Source organism: Cricetulus griseus, chromosome 8 (genome assembly GCF_003668045.3).
Source record: "Cricetulus griseus strain 17A/GY chromosome 8, alternate assembly CriGri-PICRH-1.0, whole genome shotgun sequence".
Classification (NCBI taxonomy): domain Eukaryota; kingdom Metazoa; phylum Chordata; class Mammalia; order Rodentia; family Cricetidae; genus Cricetulus; species Cricetulus griseus.
In genome coordinates this window covers 88,305,684-88,330,495 of record NC_048601.1, presented here as the reverse complement: position 1 = coordinate 88,330,495, position 24,812 = coordinate 88,305,684, and the positions used below count along the sequence as shown (strand labels likewise).

Here is a 24,812-nt window from a genome sequence, read left to right as displayed (position 1 = left end):
TTTTATCCTAACGTCAGCCAGCATTCCAAAGCAAATTTCAATACTAAAGGGTTTGGGACTCCCTTTAAAAGTAGAACTTGTATTCAACTTGACCGAAGACAATCCTATGAAATTATCCTCATCTGTTCAAGACTTGGTGCAAGACTAAAATGCACTGTTTATAGATAATGATTCCAGTTTAGAGAGGTTAAATCTAGTCTTTGGAACCTCACCAGAGCAGGGGGAAGGAAGTATACAAGATAGACAGTTTTTAAGCATATTTTAAAATGCTACACAGGGACAACAATACAATCAACAAACAAGAAGGGGGCCTTCACTGCTACAAAGTGATTTGTTTGTTTGTTTGTTTGTTTGTTTTAGCTCACAGTTGTACTTGCCCTTGATCTTGAAATGGCCAAGGGAGGTTTTGCTGCTTGCTAAGAAAACAGACACACCAAACATTGTGTTCTTTTTAATGGCTCTCATGACAAACATCCAAGTACTTAAAGTCAGGCTTTTTAAAGATACTTGTTTTATTCTGTTAATTGGTCTGAAGTCCAGTCCTGGAAGAAGAGAAATGGACACTATGTTCCACACTCCCAACTTATTAAAAGAGGAAAAAGAGGCAAGCTATGAAGGGAGGATGAGAGAAGAAACCAGCCAGCCCCAGTGAGAGTAATACTTGTGCTCAAAAGTCAAATTCAAAACAAATTCAAACCAGGACTTCTAAGACAATACATAAGAGTATTTTTATGAACTACAATCCTTACATGAACTCTGGGTTTTATGGGCTTTTTCCCTTTTTGCAGTGATGGGGTGGATCCAGAGCCTTGGACATGCCAAGTAGGCACTATCCCTCTAAGCTCTAGCCCAGCCCCAGACTCCTGGCTTTAGATCAGCATCTCTGAGTTTGCCTAAAATGCTGACAAAGTAAGCAAATGAAATGATGTTATACATCTGAAAGTTTTGATTCTTGAGGGAGCATATATCAAAGGAAAGAGTTCCTTTATGGATAGATACAAGGACTTTAGAGGTATAGAAAGCAAGTGTCACACAACAGCTAAATGACAACTGGCACCCTGTGTGTTATGCACTGTTACTCTAGAAGTATCTTCTCTCAGACCACATTAAACACAAATTTAAGGACGTAAAACCAGAAGATAGAGGCTCACAGCACCCTCACTGGCATTGCTTAGCTTCTCCTGCCAACACCTGTGGAATGAAGGGCTTCCCAAAGAAAGGCATCAGGACATCAACTGGACAGAGTTCCTGCATATGGTCAGAATCCACCAAATGAAGGAGTGTGTGTGTGTGTGTGTGTGTGTGTGTGTGTGTGTGTGTGTGTGAGAGAGAGAGAGAGAGAGAGAGAGAGAGAGAGAGAGAGAGAGAGACAGAAAGACAGACAGACAGACAGACAGACAGACAGACAGACAGACAGACTCTGGGGGAACACTTGATTTTGTCTTGAATTAAAAACTAGATGGCAGTTGGGTGTGGTGATGCATGCTTTAATCCCAGCACTCAGGAGGCAGAGGCAGGAGGATCTCTGAGTTCCAGGCCAGCGTGGTCTATGAGTGAGCTCCATGAGATCAAAGGCTACACAGAGAGACCCTATCTAAAACAAAACAAAACAAAGCAAAATCTTAACAGTACAATCCTCTTTTTGGACAAGGACAGCTCTCTAATCTAACAGCTAGTGGCAGTTGTGTGTAGATCATGAGGTCCATTTACTTGGAAATGTAACAATACCAAAGTGATTTGCACAGAACCTTGCACTTTCAGAACTGCAGTGATGTGAAGCACTCAGTCAGTTTCTTCAACTCTACAGACATCCACAGTGGCGCTGGGAACCCAGGAGCTCCCTGTGAGAGCTCATGGTACCACATGGCATCTGTAACCACAACAGTGAGTGCAAACATGCTGAGTCTGCTACTTCTGCACCTGCAGCTATCCAGCCTTTGATGACTGCTATGAGCCACATGCTAAGCATACTTCCATCAGAGGCACATGGCCATGTTTTGTGCTAGAGTATATGTTCTTTATTCACATATTATATACTACATAACACGGTTTGCCCAACTGTGGGATAGCTAACGCGGGCACAGCTGGGGAGCGTTGGCATTTAACAGCTGCTAGGGTAGGGAGACTTGGTTTTCTTTCATGATGTGACTTCTGGGAAGCTGACCACACACCAGGGCAAGCTCCACTCCGAGACTAGCTGGGCAACACCAACTGAGCTCACTGAGGAAAGCTTGCAAACAGGGAGGAAGGGAAGGATGGGGGAAGGATAGAGTAAGTTGTGTGGGGAGGCGGGAGTTAAGGTGGAGAGGGTGGTTAAGAGGACTTGGGGGAGGGGCAGAGATATGTTTCATAGAATATAAGAAAATTCTTTCTATAACTCTAGAAGAACTGAGGGTAGGTCAATAAATGCAATTTATCTAATAAATACTTTTCAGTGTTTATTATCTGCCAGGCCCTGCACTAGGGAGAAGCAGAGCAACCAAAATTATGTGCTTTTGTATGATTTATACATTAGCTGTGGGGGGAAACTATAAATTAATGAAGTGAGTGAAATAAAGTGTGCTGGGACATGAAACTGCCTTGGAGGAAAAGCGAGGCGAGAAGAAGCGGGGAGCTGGCCTGCAGAGGGTGGAAAGAGATGTCACCTAAGGGGGAAGCAAGCAAGTGCTGGCCTGAAGGAGGGAGAACAGAGATCTTGGAACAGGGAATGGGGAGGATGGGGCCTGGGAGTGGTAGCCCCTTCAAATGCTGGAGGAGCCAGGTGGAGGAAGTGGGCTGGAGCACGGAGGAGAGCAGGACAAGGGGAGGTGGATGGGCATGTTGGGTCGTGCATGGATTTGAACGTTTCCTCCTTGGGAGATGCGGAGCGATGCGGGATTTGAACAGATAGTGACAAAGTATATGGACACTGTTTTTGTCACTCTGGCTGCTGTCTTCAGAACACATTGAAAAGGATAATTCTGGAAGTGGGGATGGACTTGGAAGGTATCACAGTAATCCAATGACAACACCATGAGCTTGTGCTAAGCTCTTACAGTGGTGAGAAGTGGCAGAGTTCTGGATATATTTTAGAGACAGGGTCAAAGGTATAGGTTTTGTGCATGAGACAAGACACAACTCTGGGATTTCTCCATCTGGTTATGGTTCAAGTGATAGGCACAACTGGCCACAGCCAGTTCTGAAAGAGAGTAAAAGTCAGAACCCCTATATTAGTCATGCAAACTGGAGATGCCTGCTAGACTTGAAATGGGACTCTCCAATGGCCAGTTGTTGGAATTTAGGCCTAGAGTCCGGGGAAAAGACCAAGGAAGAAGACAGGCATTTGGAATCTTCAGGGCAAGGTAGATATGTTCACAATACACTAAATGAAATTCATAAAGAATTAAAAAATATTATTTAAAGAGTTACAAAGGGAGGTCTGAGAGGAATCACAAAAGGATCTCACATTCAACTGTGTGCCAATTGTATTCAAGAGTATGTAAACAACAACCAAACAAAAAACATGAGCACATTTGGGTAAATGTTCTATCATTTTTTCCTTAGCTAAGGGCCCTGAATGACCAGAGACTCTTCGAGGTGCAGAGCTTTTGTTCTTTAGCAAAGTAAACCTGGAGGAACAAAGCCACAATTTTCTGTCAGCTGTTTGATGAACTGCTAATCAATAAATGGCATCTCATCAGAGTTGGTGCCCCGAGTAGCAATCAGGGTGCCTATAACCCCTGCACCCAACATGTGCCATCACTGTGTCTGCTGAGGCAGGTGGAACATGCAGCCTGGGGTCACACACAGAAACCCAGTAGGGAGATGGAAAGGGGGCATGCTATGAGTCTTACAGCAGGACCACCTGGGACAGAGCCATGCAAGCCAACTTGTACTCTCTCTCAACAGAAGGTGCAGCCACAATCTCAAGGTCTCAACCACAAAGGCAATGACAGTACCTGTGTCGCAGGAGTGCTGTGCGAATGAAATGGCATTGTGTGAACGTGATACCTGGCCTGGTGCCTAGCCATGCTTACCATGCTCACCACAAGCCTATATCTGGATTAATTGTATTGGCAATCCCTGTATCACTTCTGATCACTAGGTCTCTGGCGAACTATACTCTATATAGTGGTATAAGCACCATGTGACACACAATGGAGTATTTCCCATAAAATTTGCAGGCAAATGGATGAATCTAGAAAGAAATCATCCTTAGTGAGGTAACTCAGACCCAGAAAGATGGATATGATATGTATTCACTTATATGTGGATATTAATAAATGATAATTAAGCTACATCCATACCAAGGAAAGTTATTTAAAGAAGAGTCTAAGGGGATGCATGGATCTCCCTAGAAAGTGGAAATAGAATAGATTTTGTGGGGGAACTATGTGTGGGTGGGGACAGGAGCAGGAGGGATCAAGTGGTGGGATGAAAGGGATGGGATGGAAAGAAAGAGTACAGGGTGATATGGTTATATGGGGGGGGACATTTTGAGGACAATGTGGAAACCTAGTGCAGTGGAAACTTTCTGGAATCTATGAAGGTGATCCTAATGAGGGTTCCTAGTAATGGGGAGTATGGAATCTGAACTGGCCGTCTCTTGTATCCAGGCAAGTCTTCCAAGGGTGGGACTGGGCTGCATTGAGTTGATTGTTGGCCAACCAGGTACCATGGAGATCCCTAAACAACATAGGATGATGCTAGGACAAAGGGTTGTTCTCCACAAACTGAGAGTGGGGGTCCCATTACTGAGGACATTTACATGTGGATAGGTCAAGCTGGTACCTACATGGAGCCTTTAGTGTGGGAAGGTATTCTGCAGGCTACTGAAAGAGCCACTAAAACTTTGACCAACCATCTGTCCTGTCTGTAAGATGTGCTGGGGTAATGGTGGTATAGAACTTGTGGAAGTGGTCCAATCAATGTCTGATTTAACTTGAGTCCCATTCCAGAAGAGGCAGCTCATGCTCGACATTGCTCGAATGGCCAGGAACTGGAGACTGTAAAGCCCAGAGACCTAGAGTAGTACCAAATATGACTGGTCAAAAAATCAATTAAATGGTTCCTAATGATGTTCTACTATACTCATAGAGTGGTGCCTTGTCCAGTCATCGTCAGAGCGGCTCCTCAGGCAACAAGTGTGAATGGAGGCAGACACCCACAGTCAGCAACAAGTGTGAATGGAGGCAGACACCCACAGTCAGCAACAAGTGTGAATGGAGGCAGACACCCACAGTCAGCAACAAGTGTGAATGGAGGCAGACACCCACGGTCAGCAACAAGTGTGAATGGAGGCAGACACCCACAGTCAGCAACAAGTGTGAATGGAGGCAGACACCCACGGTCAGCAACATGTGTGAATGGAGGCAGACACCCACAGTCAGCAACAAGTGTGAATGGAGGCAGACACCCACAGTCAGCAACAAGTGTGAATGGAGGCAGACACCCACGGTCAGCAACATGTGTGAATGGAGGCAGACACCCACAGTCAGCAACATGTGTGAATGGAGGCAGACACCCACGGTCAGCAACATGTGTGAATGGAGGCAGACACCCACGGTCAGCAATATGTGTGAATGGAGGCAGACACCCGTGGTCAGACATTTTATGGGGAGAGTCTAAACTGGAGGTCTCCATCAGGCCCCTCCCCTCCGAGCTTGGGAACCCCAATGGAAAAGGGGGGACTGGAGGAGTCAGAGGGGATGAAGACACCAGGTGAACACGGCCCACCAAATCAACCATGCAGGTTGCATATGGCCTCACAGAGGCTAAAGTAGAAAGCACAGGGCCTGCATGGGTCTGTGTCAGGTCCTCTGCATATGTTATGGCTGTTAGCTTGTTGTTTTTGTGGGACTCTTAACTGTGGGAATGGGGGCTGTCTATGACTCTTTTGCCTGCTTTTGGAACCCTTTTCTTCCTATTGGCTTGCCCCATCCAGCTTTGATATGAGGGTATGTGCATAGTTTCATCGTAACTTGTTATGCCATGTTTGGTTGATATCCTTGGGAGGCCTGCTATTTTCTGAAGGGAAAAAGAGGAGCAGTGGATCTGGGGGAGAGAAGGAGGAGGGCTGGGAGGAGTGGAGGGAGGAGAAACTGTTTTCAGAATATATTAGATAAAAGAAGAATTTATTTTCAATAAAAAGAATAGTTACTTAAACTTTCTAACGCTGCAGCCTTTAGGGCCAGCAATACCTTCCACCCACAGTAATGAGCAGTCAGTGCAGGTCAAGTGCAGAGCACTCCGAGCAGGAACAGCACATCCCCAAGAGGAGTCAGGCAGAATGGGAAGCTGCCTCAAGGACGACACACAGACTGTGCTGGAGCCTGTGTGGCATCTCAGCAGGTGTCAAGAACTTCTTTCGCTGAATTCAGATGTCATGTTACAGCTGATATCAGCCTGTGACATGGTGGAACCAGAGTAGATGAATGAATAGGCACCAGACCAAGGGGTCCACCTGGCACTGTTCATGCGCCAGTGCTCTGAAAAGCAGTATCCTTTTTACTTTCGTTTGCTTTTCATGTTGGTCTATTGTCACAGCAGGTTGGGTATTTTCATTAAAGACAAGTCAGGAACTCTGGACCTGGTGCTTCCACAATCACTCATCTTGCAGGCTTGCATTTGGCTTGAGTGTCAATGCAGAGGCTGTAACACCCTGATTGAGGAATCAGGAGAACTCTGGTGTTAGAAGGCAGCACCCGATTCTTGGGAGACACGGGGAATGAGACATGGTAACACTGCGTTCTACATCCAGACTTTCTGCCAAGCAGGAGGAATCCGCAATCACCTTTTAATACAACACGATGGACCTCTGTTGCTGAAGATCGAGCACAGTACCTTTATTTTATTTGTCACGTGGCCATTTCTCCCTCCACTATAAAAAACATCTGGCAAATAAAAGCTATGTCAGTCTAGACTATGACTGAGAATTTTAAACAAATCAGTGAGATAAATCACTGTGGTGTTCATACCAAGCATACTCTGACAGGCTTCATACAAATACTCCTTTCAGCTCTGAACACCATGCGTGCACTCCAGGACAAAATGCTGAGCTACATATGACAGGAGACCAAATTCCACAGTTGTGAATACCATGTGTGCACTCCAGAACAAAATGCCAAGCTACATATGACACGAGACTGAATTCCACTGATTTTGAAACACAGGTTCACATTTACACTTTCATCTTCTGCAAAGGTCTTATGGTTTGGTAGACTCACATGAAACTGGGTCTGAAGGAACTAGAGAACTCACAGGATGTCCTCAGTTCTTGAGAGTTCCTGAGTTTCGTTAAGTGACTTGAATTCTATATCAATCACTTTACTCCTGGAACTGCAAACAGAGGTGACCACAGATGTACAGCTTGAAGCAGGAGCATCTAAACTCTGAGCAGTCCCACAAGGCTCAAGCTGCAAACATGGAATCAATCTGTCACCTAAGTCTTGTCTTATCGGTATGTGTTTTAATTTGCTCCTGAATACTAATGAAGCCACAGTCAGTGCACTAGTGTCTAAGGCCCTTTCATCCCATACAGATTTGCAGCCAGTCTCCTGAAGCACTTGTATATTTGTAAAAGCATGGGCATGCTCTGCAGATGTTGAGCCATGCAGAAGCCCAGAAAGAATAGCACTGGCCACGGGGTCATAGGACCTACAGTCAAGTCCTGGGGAAGGCCAAGGCTATTCCTATAATCTGTAACCTCTGGGTTGCTCATTTTGAATGAATGAAGGCCAGAGATGTATCTCACAAAGTACATCATGAAAGTCATGAATGAGGGACCCAGTGTCTCAGCTGGCTTCTCAAGTCAAAAGTCACCCAAACAGCAGCCTAAGCCAGAGACCACAGCAGACCAATAGGTTAAGAAAAAATTTGCCAGCTTGAGATGCAGAAATAAAGAATGTGATGACCTCATAGGACATGATCTCACCAAAATACAGTGTCAGTCTATAGTGGCTCCAAGGAAAGAATAAACATTCACCATTTCCATTATTGGACATTCATATCTAACTTAATGTGCTGGCAAAGAATGAATCCTCTACTTTATATATCCCAAGACAGAACTAAACATTTTCATAGGGGTGACTTATTAAATTGGATGAACACAAGAGTAAAGGCATATATATTTACAGCAGTTCCTCCAGGCACACCCCACTTCCATGAGCTGGGGAAGCATGTACCCTTCCTGGGTGTGAAGGTCCAGCAGGTGGACCAGTGGGTAGAATGCAGTTACCCCTCTTCAGAAGACAGACATTTGCTGAAGTCAGAGTGGTAATTAACTCAGGAAACAGCCTGGGCTCTTCAGCTGGTTACATACCATCTTTACAGTGTCCTGTATTTGACCAATGGACATGTTCAGCACTTACTCTGTACCAGAGACCATGATCAGCATCACTTTTCCTAGCTGACACACTCATGCTGGAGGCTGGTTAATTTTCTGACTAGGTTAACGATCTGCCCTCTCTCTTCATGTTTACCATTCCAGCGATGACAAATGTATTTAGTCTCCAGGGCACTAAGCAGGAAACTCCTGGGGAGGCTCCTTTCATCATATCGTGCTAATTTCTAAGCTCATCTTCTTATGTAATCAAACCTGCCCATATAGTCTTTATATTTCTCTAGCACTTTCTTAGTTCCTCTGAGATTTATTTACTCCGCATCTCACTGATATGATCATCCCGCCGCCCAGGCACTGTGATGAACAATGGCCTCTCTCTTGAAGAGTTTCTAGAAATGTCAATTACTAGTAGAGTCATTATGAAAAACAGTATAGAGGGTCCTAAACATTAAATACAGAAATATCTATCATGTGATCCCATTTGGATGTAGATAATGTCTGGGTACATACTCAAAGAAAGCCAAGTCAGTATCCTGACGAGGTATTCCTGCTCAGTCCAATATAACCGACAATGGGTGAAGGACGAAGAAATGATGGTCTATACACTCCATGGCTATACCCACAAAGCAAGGGAAATGCCTCCACATAACAAAAGATGCAGATGGAAAGTCTACAGTTTCCATCTCCACAGTGGAGGGTACCAAAGCTTTCTATGGCCTAAAAGAAAACAGGGGTGCCCATTTTTACCACTTTAATTCAATATAATAATTGGAATCCTGACCACAGAATTCAGGCAGAAGAAAGAAATGAAGGCCTCTCAAATTACAAAGGAAGAAGTCATTCTGCCATTAGAATATAAGAGCTAGAGCAACTTGATAGTCTCAAACACCCAAATTATCAAACTGAAAATGGGCAATACAGTGCTGAAGAAATGCCTCAGAGTTTAAGAGCATTGGCTGTTCTTGCAAGAGGGCCAGAATTCAATTCCCAGCTCCAATGTGGCATCTTAAACTGGCTCTAACTCCAGTTGGAAAGGGTCTGGCACCATCTTCTGGCCTCTGAAGATACCAGACATGGTACACACAGGCAAGATATTCATATACATAATTAAAAAAAAACATGAGCAATAGATCTAAATGGACATTTCTTAGAAGAAAACTTATATAATGGAAAACTTATCATAAAAGGCTGAGGTTTCCAAAGACATTAATGAAATGGGAGATCCATATATTAAGTGAAATAAGCCAGGCACAGAAGGGTAGGTATTGTGCAATCTCATTCAAGTTTGGAATCTAAAAAGACTAATCTCACAGAAATGGGGAGTAGGAGGTGGCTATCAAACGTCAGAGAGAGCACTTCTGGTGGTAGAGGAGGGGGAGGGGCAGCTCAAGGCTGCTAGTGAGCACTAAGTAACAATGAGATGGGAAGTAAGTTATGCTGGGCTTCTGCAAAGCAGGGCAATTAGAGACAACCATGTGAGGGCTGTGGTCTTAAATGGCCGGGGTGAATTTAGAAGAGTTATGGAGCTTACTCTGGTGGCTCATGCTTCCTCAGTAGTAGGAGGCTGAGGTAAGGAGGACTGCCTTGAGTTTGAGGCTAGTTTAGGTTCTATAATGAGTTCAGGGCAGCTCAGGCTGGTGTAAAATCCTCTCTCAAAAACCAAATGTATCTCATGGGAAGTTACCATAAAAGACTCTCACAAAGCTGTGAGGCTAAACTACACAGCTTCCTCGGTATTTCAATGAGATATTTGCATAACAGACACTGCCTGGTGAAAAAGGAAAACCTTCATATCTCGGCTTCTTAGTAGTTAGAACCTAAAAGGAAGCATAGTCAAGAGGAAAATTTAAATTAAAAAATAAAATTAGAATATTTAAAACTGATAGACTTGAGTACCAAGCAAGGAAGAAATGGTGCTCTCTGCCTGATGGTAGAAAAGGTGGAGATGTGGCCACTTATTAAATCAAATGAGCACAAGGGTAACAGCATATATACAGCTGTTTTGTCCTTACTCTCCAAAAGAGAGCAGAAGAAAACACAATGGGTGATTACTAAAAAGAGAAGGGCAGGTGAGGAATGTTTGAAATTTGGTCCATAATATGAACAAACTACCCTGATATTCTGCCCAGTTTCCCAAGGGCTCTGTAAGAATAGACAACTAGAACAGGCTAAAGAAAGCAAGGAATGGAGAGTCAATCTTGGTCTTTTTCCTGTTGATTCAGTCTCCATCAAATACCTCTACATAGAGGGATCATTTGTTGTTTTTCTGTTTAGTGAAGTAACTAAACTAATGAAGTTGAATAAACACATTCTGTAAATGGTCTACACCTTCATCAGTCATAAACAGAATAAACAAAAGTCAGAAAGTACCTACTTGCTATTTGTTTCCATGCTTATGGGTGGCATTTGCATATCAGAGATAGAACTCAGAACTTGTGCAGGCTAGGGGACACTCTGCCCTGAGCCACACTCCCAGCACACAGCTCACAGTTCTTAACTGGTGACATTTCTCTTGTTATTTATTTCTTTATTGTTGAATCTCTCCTTCAGTCGTGAAGTTTCTGCTGTTGCTCCTGAGGTAGGATGTGCACTCCAGGACTTCCCTTTCAGTCGATGATGAGTTGCACAGTAGAACCTCTACAGAACCTCATTCTTTCCACCAAAGACAAACAAGTCTTCCGAGATAGTACACGGCTTCTTGGAGGAGGTTCCTTACTAGTAAAATTAAGTTAGAAAGCAAAAAGTACCTTTTTTTTTTTAAAGAAAAAATGTTACTTTTATTTATCTATTTATTTTTATTTATTTGCTTTTATCAACTTTTAAGGCTATCATACAAAGTAATGGGTTTCATCACGGCATCTTCATACACACATGTCCTTATACTTGGTTTTCACTCTTTCCCTTCTTGGACTCTCCCATACCCACTTCTGCCTCTAGCTTCTTCCTTTTCTTAGTTCATCTGTCCCGCCTTCTGCTTCCCTAATGTAAGTATTACATTGTCTCTGTAATTTTAATATAGGTTACATATATATAACATCCAGTATTTCTCTTTCTGAGTCTTACCCATCCATCTTAAAGTATCTTTTTTTTTCTGAAAGGCAAATGAAAGGGTGATCTGAAAGTACTCTATAGGCATTAGAGGGCATCACTGTCCACACATGTATCTGTGGGTAAGCAAACCTAGTAGCAATGATGGTGTTGATGATGCTAACCTATTTCCCTCGGAGAAACTTCCTAGGTGTGTGTGCACCATACTGAGCGTGTTCTCATAGACATGCTATTGGTAGAATGGCTCAGGGCCATGGTGGAACTTATTTCTCTAAGCACCTGTGAGTCCTGATTAAATGCTACTCTGGCAGCTGCTTGCGTGTTTGCTTGATCCTGAGCTTTGAGCAATGTGGTGCTATATGACAGCTCAATTTAGTCCCTCCTATTCTTTTCTTGTTTCAAGGGCTTGTCTCATAGAAAAAGGGAACTGGAGATATCCCAAATTTGATTTTATGATCACGGGAACACTGCATCTGCTTCCTGCTGGTGGCATAACTGGCTGCCTCATATTTATTGAAAACAACTGTGACGAAAAGAGAAACTTGTGAAAGAAGCCTTAGTGGTATTCCACTTGGTAAGTGAAAGGAAAGACCAGTTAATGGTGAGAAGACACTGACACAATGGAGGGCAGTTTTGTTAGCTTCATTCACTGAATTGGAATTTTGGACAAAATCCCTCATTATTCAAACCAGACGTCAACTTTGAAACATTCACTTTGCTGATGAACTGTTCATGTTTCCTCTCTTTTAAATATGTAAAATTAGAAACCAGGCAAAGCGCCACTTAATGAGGGCACACTTGAAGTTCGAAAAGTAGTTCTGAAAAAGAACTGGATATAGGAAAGCTGTCTTCAAAAGTCCATAGCTCAAAAAAATTCTTTGACTTTTAAAATCATGTGACAAAAGCAGCAGGAAATGCCACAGTGAACTTAAGACAATATTAATTATAGCAGCAATGACAATGACTGTTAATGATGATTAGCCCCAAATATGAATTGCTGCTAGTTTGAATGATCCGGTGAGCAGGCTCACAGAGTGAGTCCACCCATCCACTTTAGGATGGTGGCCAGATAAGACATGAGTAGGGATGAGAAGGAGCCAGAGAGTCAGAAGTGCTTATACACTGTGTTGATGAAAGTCCATATCAAACATAAAACTCAACATCATTCTCATGCTTAGCCAACTTGATCCTGGGCAGACATGAGAGCACAACATGGAGAACTGGCCTAGGAGACTCTTGACTTTGGTATCTGGATATACTCCCGAAGGGGGAAGTGATCTTCTCTCCCTGTGGAGCTTTTCAAGGTGGTAGTTCCCAAGTGGTGGGAGTCTACTCTAGTGAACTGCTGTCCTGCAAACAATGGCATGGGGCTGCCAGATGCTTCTACCGCAGTGTGGAAACAATACAGCCTTGCAGAGATGGAAAAGATGCATCTTCATTTTACAAACAGCACCAAAGAGGCAGAGGGAATCCAAATGGACTAATAGTTGAGCCACCTCTCCATGTCTTGACTCCTCCTCCTCTTTTTTCTCCCCCATAATGGGCATGATTATCTCAAGAACTGTTACCAAAGGCCACTAGAGAGCAACCGCAGCAGCGCAACACATTCTTTGCTAGCCTTAGGTGTGTTCTTATGACACTTCCATACAAGACCACTGCAAAAGAAGATCTATATTCCTACAATTCCTGTTTTCAATCTACTGTGAACTAGGCAAAGCTAGACCCCTGCATCCATACATCTTTTTTTTGTAACGCTTATAAGGTAGAGTGTGTCCACAAACCATTTTACTGAATCATGAGGCGTTTTACTGAAGTGAGGCAATTTGACTAAACTCTAGGCACTAGGTCAAAGGCAGCCAGTTTTTTTGTTTTGTTTTGTTTTTGTTTTCCTAGCATTTTCCACAACACTTCTAGCACTCTCAGGAATGCTAGAGTGTTATCAGCTGATAATATCTTTTCAGTCTAAGAGCTACACAAGCAGCTCTGCCTGCAGAAAATAACCAGTGTCTCAACACAACAGCCCTCTGAAAATCTGGGTGCAAAGACAGGCCTTTCCAGTTTACCCAGCTAAGGTTGGAGATTCTTTGAAAATTCCAATTTTTCTTTCTAAAGATCTTTGATCCTTGGGTCTTGGGTGTTCTGTTTCCTATTCCTCATTTCTCTTTTGAGCAAAACTTTAAATCCCCAGGAGCAGAGGAGAAGGGTTATGGGAAGATTAGTATCAGGAATAACTCTCTACAGAGAGGGTCACTGAAATGAGAGTCAGTGGAGAGCCCACAGGAAACTTTGTGACTCCAGCTTGTGGTCCTCCTAGATCTGGCTACCCTCCACCTCCTAGTCACCACCTGACGTATTTACCATCTGGAAGCATGGGCACCTTGACAGCTTGAGAAATCTGCTGTCTGGATTGAACACAAATGCTTCTCAGTTTCCAGTCTAAACCCAGCCTGGAAACTAGAGCCCACTGTATCCTCCAGGCTCCTGTAGTCTCCACAGTGTGCCTGCTTTTGTGGGTAAGCTGCCTGTATAAAGCCAGAATGTTCCAAAGAAATTTGTTGTTAACTAAGGAAGATCTATGAGTTCAAACTTGCTTTTGTCAGTAAACCACATAGAAGTACCCAAGGCAAACAGGACAAAGCATGACAAATTCCAGTTTTCCTAATGATCTTTTAGAGACTCTACTGGAATTATCAGGATCTGGAAGCACAGTGTTCAGCCCATGTTCTGCCTTTTCGGATCTCCAGTCTGCTATGGGACCTCATAAGGTGTCTGGCATCAAAAGGCTAACTATCAACATAGATAAAGGAGATGCTAGAAAACAGGACAGGGGACCATGGTGTAGCTCAGTGATGGAGGGCTTGTCCAGCATAACTGAGGCTCTAAATTCAGTGCTCAGTGCCACAAGGAAAAAAGGAGGAGGAAGATGAGGAGAGGGAAAGGGCAGCTAGGATGCTTCACCAATGGAGCCACAAAAACTGGGCTGAGTAGTTTTCTAGGCCCTGGGGCAGAGATGAAGAGACACTGCAAACAGAAAGCACAGGTGTTCAAAACACAACAGACTTCTGTTTCTGAAGTCAGGGAGTCCAGGGAATAAAGAACAGCAGCCTTGTTGAGGGCAGGTGGGGATGGTAAGGAAGGGGTCTTAGACGGTTACAATGGTATCTAAGAAAGAAGAGAGTCAAAGCAACATTTAAAACCAAGAAATAACATGATTATGGTTGGGTTGTACTTTTTTTTTGTACAGTAACCCTGGAAGACACACTAAGAATGGGCAGGAGACTACATCAGCACTATGCAAACAAAATAAAGTGAAAGCCACAGAGCCAGGCCACATATGTAATTTTAAATGTTCTAGTAACCACATGTAAAGTAGGAAAGAAGAAATTAAATTATGACAATAATATATTTTAAGTTCCCCAATCCGAAATATTATCACTTACCATGTAACCAGTATCTTTAAAATTATGACTGCAGTAGTTTGTGGCCTCTATCTGTACTAAATTTTCTAAAACAGGCACCCTCAAAGTACATCTCAGTTTGGACAAAGAACATTTCAAATACTTAGTATCCCAATGTGCCTAGTGGTTACCACCCTCCATGGCACACCCCCCGGGGGGGGGCACACATGCTCCATGCAGGCAAATGGTCCAAATAGATGAATTCTAGGTTAGTCTGCCACTGACATGCAGTTTACAAACATATAACTTCACATGACATGAACGTGTTGGGAGTGCTGTCCGGTAATGAAAGGCTTCAATGGAGATGGGGTGGAGTAGATGAGGGAAAGGCTGGGAGAGCATTAACCCAAGCTAAGAATGCATGAGAAAGCCATGCCTTACTAACTGAAACATAGTTGTAGGGAAAACATAAGTTTAAAAAGGAGTGCCATGCATAGGCGGGTAATACATCCCAGGAAACAGTTTTTGTTTTTAAGATTTATTTTATTGTTTAAGTATGTGGCTCTGTGTAGGTATGTGCACATATGGGGACCAGAGGTGTCAGATGCCCCTAGAGCTGCTGGGAACCAAACTCTGGTTCTCTTTAAGAACAGTACATATCCTTAATGCTAAGCCCTCTTTGCAGTTCAAAGTCATAGGTTTTTAAACAAAGTTCCAAAAGATCCAAGTACCAGGTAGTGGTTACCTCCCTCTGAGTTACTTGCATGGGGTCCCTGAGGATCCCAAGTAATACAGACTGCTGACACTGCCCACCAGAACTAGATGGTGGCTGAAGACCAAAAAGAAAGCAAGCTGGATCTGCCTTGGAAACCGCCCCACATTGGCTGATGTTCACAGTGCCTAAGTAGACTGTGACGAGAGAAAAGTCATCCATGGTTTTACTTAACTGTGGACCTTGTATGCATGACTTTTGGGGGTACAACAGACTACTTTCTGCTTAGACTTGAGAATACTTGTCCACGGAGTACAATACTTGGTTCTGTAACCTAGCCAAAAGCTTGGGGAGGTCACAGGGTCCTGGGGGGAGTCTACCATTTTTTGTTTTGCTAAATGGATATCTTCTAAATATCTGTTTGTACTCATAGATTAGTGCTACTCTCAGCCTTGGGCAGAGAAGCTTCCTTTTTTTTACAGTGAACAACAACAGTTAATGAAGAGATTCATAAGTGGTAGTTGTGTACTTAACCCTAAGCAGAATATCTACATTAATCCTTCTAAGGCCCACAGAACAGTGTGGAAGCAGGCAAGGAAGAATGTAAGGGCCAGACGATGGGCTATGAACAGTGCTATGAAATGCTGTCTTCCGGACATGACATGGCCTTTACACTCATGACCCACAGCAGCTGTTGTCACCTGCTCAAGATCTGCAAAAGACTGGGCTATCAACATGAGTGGGAGATGGGCTTGTGATGCCCATTCCTTCCTGAGGAGCTATTGGAAGTTCATGGCTGCTGGAAGGAAGTGGGTAAGTTGCCCATGTTCCAGGAAACAACTTCCTACCCATGATTATATAAGCAACTCTAATTAAACTCAGCTGGTCACAGATAGAAATGATGTAAAAGTAGGGGAGAGACTAGTTGGTCAGTAGGAGTGGGAAGGGATAAGAGAGGGTGATTAGGGGATGGATACAAGCACAGTACATTGTAAACATGTATGAAGTTATTTTTTAAAATGTGACTTTAAAAACTTGTTTTGGCTAGGAAATAATTTACATAGTTCAAAAATAAAAAAAAATTACAATAGAGCACAATGCTGTTCCCACCCTGTATCTGTTAGTTCTCTATTCAAGTGGTAGCCTGCATAGGAAACCGTCCCCGGGTTCCTCCATGCAGATATAAGCAGATATGAATAAGGCCAAACTTTCCTCCTTTCTTCATCAAAGGAAGCTTCCTACATATTAGGTTTCATACTTTGCTCTTTTCATTTAATGACCCTGCTTGGAGATCTTTACAAATCAGGGCATAAAGCATTTCCATGTTCTCTTTAAATTGCCACACAGTGTTGTATAGAGGGATCATGGTTTATTTAAGTAGCTATCCACTAATGGATACTTGAATCACTTCCAATATTTTCTAGTACAAACAATGGTCTAATGGAAAACCTTCTGTGTGTATCATTTTATAAGCATTCAGAAATATCAACAGGAAAAATTGCCAGTGCCAGACTGGGTCAAAGGGTAACTGCATGCAATCCTGACTGGTGCTGCCTACTCTGCCTTCACCAGGGCTGTGCCATCTATGTTGCCATGAGAAGTACAGTACAGATCTTCCCCTGTCAGGTCAATGATACAACTCATTCTTTAGAATTTTTCAGATAAAATAAAAAGTGCTAGTCCTACACAGCTCTAATTCACATTTCTCTGATTTTGTGTGAAGGTGAACATGCTTTCTTAGATTAAAAAAAAAAAAAAAAAAAAAAAAGGCAATGCACTTCTTGTGTGAACAATCTGCTCCCGCCGCTGGCCTCTTTCCTACTGCACTTAGAAGGGTTTCTGAGGCAAGGTTTCTACAGACAGATTTTCATATGTGTTTTGATTTTTTTTGCTGTATTTTTTGCTATGTAAATTTTTTTTAATTGAATCAAATCTATTTATTTTATGGCTTTTGAATTTGAATTCACAAATAATCACATAGTTCAAGACTCTAAAAGAGATTATCTGTGTTTTCACATAGTTCTTTTGCATTTTAAGCAGGTAAAAATATATATTCATACTTTAATATCTTTGTTTAAAAATATTACTGTTAGCGCTAAAGGTATAATGTGTGAGGCCCTGAGTTTGTTCCCAATCCAATCACACATTGAAAAACATCAATTTTTACTTTTTATGTGAGATAGATTTTCTAAATTCTCATTCTGATTTCTTTCTCCTGTTTTTGTCAGAATTCTTTTGAATAGCCATTAATCATCATATTAAAAGAATATATTAACTTCGAGTTTATTTGAACAGTGTGAGAAGCAGAATCAATTTTCGATATATCCAGATAAATACTCAGCAGGCCCAATACCATGTATAAAATATGTTCTCACTACTACCTGGGGATAGTGACATCAATTCCCACAAATGTCACAACTAAAAATAAGATTTTATTAATGCCATTATGTTTGTGTAAGTAGCACCTTGGATTTTGTGAATGGGTGGGTCCAATGTTAGAGTCTAGACATGTCAGAGAAAAGACAACTGATGCTCTTCAGGTATTTATGGGGATGGCCTCCTTGTGTGAAACTGCATTCATCCTGTCATCACCACAGCACAGGACCTGACTTCCTTTCTCCCCATCTCTCATCCCATTTGATTGTCTGAGGTGTGAAAACAGGGTTATCCACTCATGCCAGTCCTTATGATGATGAACCACAATCCTCAAGGGCTGATCTTGGCCTTAATCCCTGGATGAGGAGGAAAGAGATCCCCACAGCCCAGTGGACAAAAGGTCCTCAGCATTAACCCTTTCAAGAGGAAGGCTGACTTGGAGAGCCACTCATAAGCTTATAATTTTGGCGATACAATTTGTTTACAGGGGAAGAAATACAACATAAAGCCTGGCAAAATTCTTACCAATGACAGAGTTCATTTTCTGTTTTATATGACAACTGGAGTGGTATTAGAATTTTGACAGAGAAAGGAGAAAGAAAACAGGAAGCTGAATTGGAAAACGGTTCATCTCAGCTCCAAGAGTATAAAAGGGTTTCTTTTTGAGATTTCGAATAAGTAAAATACAGAACACCGTGACTGTGTATCATCCTTGCCAATCTCTCCTGCAGAGTTCCAATTTTAGAATAGAATGCACGCTGCAAAGCAAGCTCACATGATGGTATTTTTAACAAGATTTTAACATTCTCAATTATTTCCACTTCCTGCAGTTTCTTGAGAGCTCAATGATGCTAACAAATTAAAGCCTAAGTCCACATATTTCCAGATAACAGACTCCCTGCTCCTCTTGCTTCCTGTCATCTATATGAAACTCTCTTAGCTGCCTCTGGCCAGTAGTTCCCCCTGAAAGGGGACAGCTGGTGAATTCAGGTAGTGATAAAATAGAAATACAATTAACAGAATCTACAGTGCAAAACAGCAATTACCCAACTACAAATACAACTTGGAACTGGCTGGTAGTGTCTGGAATCGGGAACAAAGCTGTGGGGTGTAGCATGATGTATAAATGTGAAGGTTTTCACAAGCTCCACATCTGTATCAATGCCACTCTCTCCTGGGATCCACATGCAAAGAGGGAAAGTATCATCCAGTTTTCGTCCTACCCCTAGTGGGCACTGAAAAAGTGGTGCTTATTTGTTTCCTCAGTCGTCTAAATGTGAAAGGCCAGTTTATATTTTAAGTTGAAAAAAGAAAGTCTAATTTTACGGAGGTATGGCTGCGTACAAGTGGCCAGTATTTAAGGTCTCATGTTTACACCTTTCTCTGTGGGATCTGACAGAACACAGAGCAAAAACTGTTTAACTGAGCAAAATATATGAACCCACATGTATCAAGTTAAACACTCTGCAGGTGCTGTTCAGGCAGCAGTTCTATTTGTCACAATTAAATTTATATCTTTAACCTGTAATCAGCCTTCAGTGTTTTGGTCTTTTAGGATGGCTGAGTCCCATGACTGCAGAAGCTGTCAAAAATTTGTCTTCAAGCTAGCTTGAGGCCTACAGGCTGGACTGGTGCCAATATTCACATGGAATTAAAAGGTTTCAAGTCCAAAGAATATTCTTTGCATTCATGAAAACCTTTGAAATAAAAGACTTTTGACCTACGAGAAGCTAGTGAGTGGAAGTGTTTATTTTGGCTTAATTAAATGAATTATTAAAGCCCAGGGGAAATGAAACTAGTCTAAGCTCCAGTTTTAAATCTGAAATCTCCATCTTCCTTTGTGAAAGAAATGAATGCATGTCGCTGCCATGTGAACACTTCCCCTAGGCTCCTGTCTCTCCTCCCTTCTTCTCCTGGGACAGGACATTTCTACCTAACCTGCCCGTTCAGTCCACCACTTCTGGAACATCCTCTTCAACAGCTGCATCCAGAACTCATTACAGTGACCTGGGTCATTCTGACAGGAACTGTTGACCCAGACCTGGGGCTGGGGCACTTTCATGACTCTTCTGCAAATGGTGTTATTTCCTGTAATCATGGTGAGGTTGAGCCAGAGAGTTGGATTTAAGGGGCCTCCCAGATGTGCATGGAAGAAGACACAGGCTAGAGATGGCTGGGCCTAAGATGTCCACGAGGCCTGTCTTCTGTTACCCTGTCTGAACAGATGAAACAAAGTCCCAGATCCTCACAGCGGGCTCATCCCAAGCATGAGCTGAGTAGTACCATCACACAGTGGTAGAATTCATTGTTCACTAATTCATGCTTTATGTCTCTAGCCCCTACAGAGGTGTGTGGGCAGGTACATCTCCATATGGCCAATCAAATAAGGTCAGGAAAAACGTGGCTCCAGAAAATGTCCCCAAAGGACAAAATAACAAACAAAATGGGAGAAGAGTAATAGTACTGTTTATAGTCGGAACTGACCTCTAAACAGAGGAGTCAGCCACACTCCCTGCTGCCTTTCTCGCCGTCCCCATTGCTTGGCCACTAAGCTACCACTGAACACAGTGCACAGGAGTTGGCAGCATGTGATGTGTCTGGTATTGGCTGACTGTGTCTTCCTAAAATTGTTAACAAAGCTCAAATCCTGTGTCCAGAATGTAACCCTGACATTTAAGAGGTAGTTATGTTGCAACAAGGCCCTGAGGGTAAGCACAAATTAAATCTGAATTTCAAGAGATTAAGTCCCAGGGAGACTCCTGGACTGTGCATACACAGAAAACAGATCATGTGAGGGTACAGCAAGCAGCTGTATACCTACAAGTTAGGAGAGAGACCTCAGAAGAGAAGCCTTGGTCTTGGATGAGCCTGGAGAAACAATGACTCTTGAGTTTTAAACCACGAAGTCTGAGATATTATGCCAGAGAAGCCATATCCCATTTATATGCTGTCTGTGTGCTCTTGACAGAAAGGGATGGGACCCTCTGCCTCCTCAGTGCTTTACAGTCCTACATGGTACAGTGCTACAGAGGGAGCTAGGCTGAAATTTTACTTCACAGCTGCTTTTAAATTCTATGTCCTTTGCATTTTATCTTCAGAACCCAAACTCCAAAGATGTGAACCATAAAATACAAAAGCAGATTCTGTTTTGCCTTCTGGAGCCTGGCTTGGTACGATGACCATCAACTAAGCTCAAGAATCAGAGGTGTCTATATGCAACATCCAAATTAAGTGTTTGAAAAGCTGTGAAACCCATGTGAATAGCAACCAATGAGCATCTTAACTGCGTCAATACAACAAAGCATCCAACTGTGAAGCGCTGTTACTACCCAGTTGGCTGCTGATAGGAACAATGGTAGATGAAAGAACATTTAGTCTTCAGAAGAACAGAGGCTATCACGTAAAACAGTCATAAAAACCAAAATGCATTGCATAAAAGACAGAACCTGGTCTAGTCTACAAACCATGGGAAGAGCAAAATAAAATGCAGCTGAATTCGTAATCAGCTGTCTGTCACTTTCTGAATAGTGCCTAATATTCTAATTATTAGCCACTATACAGAGAAGGTGCAATTATGGAACAGGGAAGATTGCTTTAATTTTTTTTTGTTACCCACAATTTGGAAGGCCTTCACAAAAATAAAACTCAGTACTCAAGCTATCAAGGAAAAGAATGATTAACAGTTAAAATTCAGTTTTTCCATTCTAAAGCATTAAAAAAGAAAGGCTTTGAAGTTGTATTGACAGATATGACTAACAATTGTAATCACAGAAATAAATGAGGTAAAACGATAATTTGTCTGTCACAATTTACCAAGAGAGCAAAGTATAGCACAAGCGGCTGAATTGTGAAGCTAAATGAAAGCAAAGACAGAATCCAATTTTTAATGAAATGTGGAGCATTATTAATTGGTTTCCTAGCAACAGCCAGGCTAAAATTACTTAACATGTCTGCTCAATCAGATGCAAATTTGAGTGTTATCCTTTAAATGTTGATTCTACTCGGGCCTTTTCAGATGCAAATCCAAATGGGACGTGAAAGTAAATGTTGACAATGCAGACACAAAAAGATCCACTGAGTAACACCCTTTTGTTATGAGCAGCCACAGTGGAGGGATCCACTGAGTAACAAACACCATGTTGTTGTGAGCAGCCACAGTGGAGGAGCTTCCCTGGGAAGACCTCAGGCTGTCTGGTGGCCATCTTGTCTACTTTCATCCCTCACCTGTCCTCCCTGCCCTGCCCTGCACCAGCACCGCTGGCTCTCACTCCAGGGCAAACATTCTGGACAACCAACTCAATGACACTGCTGACTCTTATAGGGGCTACATAAGAGATGAATGAGGCTATCTGTTTAGCACTCTATCCAGATGACTAAATTAGGGGATTGCACCTAATCCAGTGTTGATTTCACTGTGGATTTTACAGATGGAACCAGACCCTTGGTGATACAGTCACATTTCCTAGAGACTGTCAAGTAAGGCAGCCTTCTTCAGCTTTCTGCAGTTTTGTTCTATCTTTCAAAGAGTGGCAGGTTTCATAGTCAGAGGTGGTAACAGGCAGGGACAGGAGGCACAGAGGAAGATGGGTTTCTAGAATAAGCCTAAATACACATGCTAACCTCACTTGTCTTTCAGCTGACTTAAAAAAATCCACTAATTTTAGTAAGGCATGATGGCTTATCCCTGTTATCTGAGGAATCAGGAAGCTGAGGCAGGACTGTCAGTAAGTCTAAGCCAGTCTAAGCCACATATTGAGTTCTAGACCAGCTTGAGCTACAGAGTCTGTCTGAAGAAACCAAAAACCCAAATCCCAAACAAAGCAATCACTACTGTTGGGAGGCCATGCAACTGAGCTCTCCACAGGCTCCGGCTAGCTCTGCTATAAAAAAACACTTACAATCATGGCCCATAATGACATCAGTTATCTAGATTACTTTGGGGACTTGAAGACCACTTTCACCGAAAGCCCTAACTTTTGGATCTTCAGGTATGTGGTCACTAAACTGAGTGACAAATCTTGATGTCTGCCTCCTTTGCTACCTTAACCATTAAGGCAGATTCCTACTTATCTCTGCATGCCAACAAAGTCATCTAGTAGTGTTTTCACAGAGATACCACATGAGGTTCATTTGACCTAAATCTACTTAATCTTTGTCAGTCTTTGCATGGCTAAAGACGTTAAGATAAGAATAACTGAGACAATCTCTCATTTCTGCTCCATTGTGTAGAACAGAGGTCTTAACAGCTGCTCCTCCTCCTTTCCCTTTAAGGCCTCTATCACAGCACAGCTCCCAAGGATGTTCTTTGATCCCATCTTCTTTGGTTTCCCAAATAAACCTTTTCCCTTGTGCAACAACAGGACACTGACTCACTGGATCCTTTTGATGTGTCGCACAGCCAGATCTGGATTGGTTTTCAGATCTACCTCATTCACAGAACTGCCAGCTGCCTCAGGACCTTGGTGTGTTTGCCACTTCCCCTTGCTCATGCAACAAATGTTTGCTGCACATTTACTATTTGCTAGGCAATGAGCTAGGTGCCAGATGCAGTAGTCAGAAAAAGTTCCTATTGTTACCCCTACTGCGAGTAAATCCATACACAAATACATAAGCAATGACATTTCAGGTAGTGGTTAGAGCTATGAAGAAAATGCAGCCCAAGAAAGACATTGGTGGAGGTAGAGCTCATGGGCCACATTAGTTGAAGGTACCTTTTACATAGACCTTCAACACAAAAATTCAAGGCAGGTGTATGAGGGAAAAGCAAGTCTACATTCAAAACAAGAATGAGCCTGGAACAGCAGAGGCCACAGGAGCTGAATGTGAGGAACAGGAAGGGAGGAAGGTGGTGATATAAGAAGAGCAACTGTGGAGTGTGAGGTTAGTCCTCTGACCATCACTAAGCCCCTCCCTATGGATATACTGAATGATTGTCAGACTGAGCAAAAGTCTGCTACACAAGAGGAGAAAAGGCAGGAATCCCAATGGGCTGAGCAGACATAGTTAACCCCAAAGGTCCTTTCATATTTAGGTCAAAGTCCAATGCTCTTTGAGCTGAAAATCTTCCTGGCCAAATGGAATGCAGCCTTGAATGATCTCTCCCAAAAAGATGTGGATTGTGTTTTCCAGCCAAAGCTCCCTGCCTGTGAACTTCCAAATGCTGGGGATCAGTGAACAGATTAATAGTTCAAAACACTAAATCAAGACTCTAGGATGTCCTAAGCAATAATCAGCAACTTAGGACATGCCAGAGAAAGCTCTGAAGCTAGCTTTTAGGTAGTTAGCAGGGTGGCAGCTGCACAGCAGATCAAACATCTCACAGTTATTCTGTGAGTGCAGGGCCATGGGCAAATGGACAGATACCTCTCTGAGGCATGTCATTTGCCCTGTTAGTCAGGCCTTATGTCCCTGAAGGCTTTAAGGACTTACTCGAAAAATTCCCTTTAGCAAAACACACACCCTTACGTATAGTCCATCTCAAGATGGGGTGGCACTGATGGCTTGTTGGGGGCACACAAATGCAAGGAACTTATGAACCTAAAAGGAACAAGGTTGGGAACAAAAATGATAGAGAGATTTGCAAGTGGAGTTTTAAAATTCTAATAGATGACACAGAATTTTTCCAGGCTTGCCCTATCTATAAAACTCTCATGCTAATCCTTACAGAGAAACACCACTGACCCTTCACTTGGCCTGAGGGTCTAGAGCAGCAGTTCTTCTTAACCTTCCTGGTGCTGCTGCCCTTTAACACAGTTCCTCATGTTTCAGTAACCCCCAAGCATAAAATTACTTTCATTGCTACTGTTATGAATCATAATGTAAATATCTGATATGTGACCCCCATATCATTCAATGAAAGGGTCATTCAACCCCCAAAGGGGTCTTGACTACAGGTTGAGAACCTCTGGACTAGAGGAAAAAAGTGTCAGAGTTCTCAGTTAGTGGTTTCTGGACCAGA

The 24,812-nt window shown here is 42.7% G+C and overlaps 1 protein-coding gene and 1 non-coding gene across 2 annotated transcripts in view; both read right to left on the bottom strand.

Moving 5' to 3' along the window:
• Jazf1 (JAZF zinc finger 1) overlaps window positions 1-24,812 on the bottom strand; it is a 304,686-nt gene that overhangs the window by 231,245 nt on the left and 48,629 nt on the right. The gene's annotated exons all lie outside the window — the stretch shown is intronic.
• On the bottom strand, window positions 18,118-18,257 carry LOC113837105. The gene has a single exon (XR_003487740.1).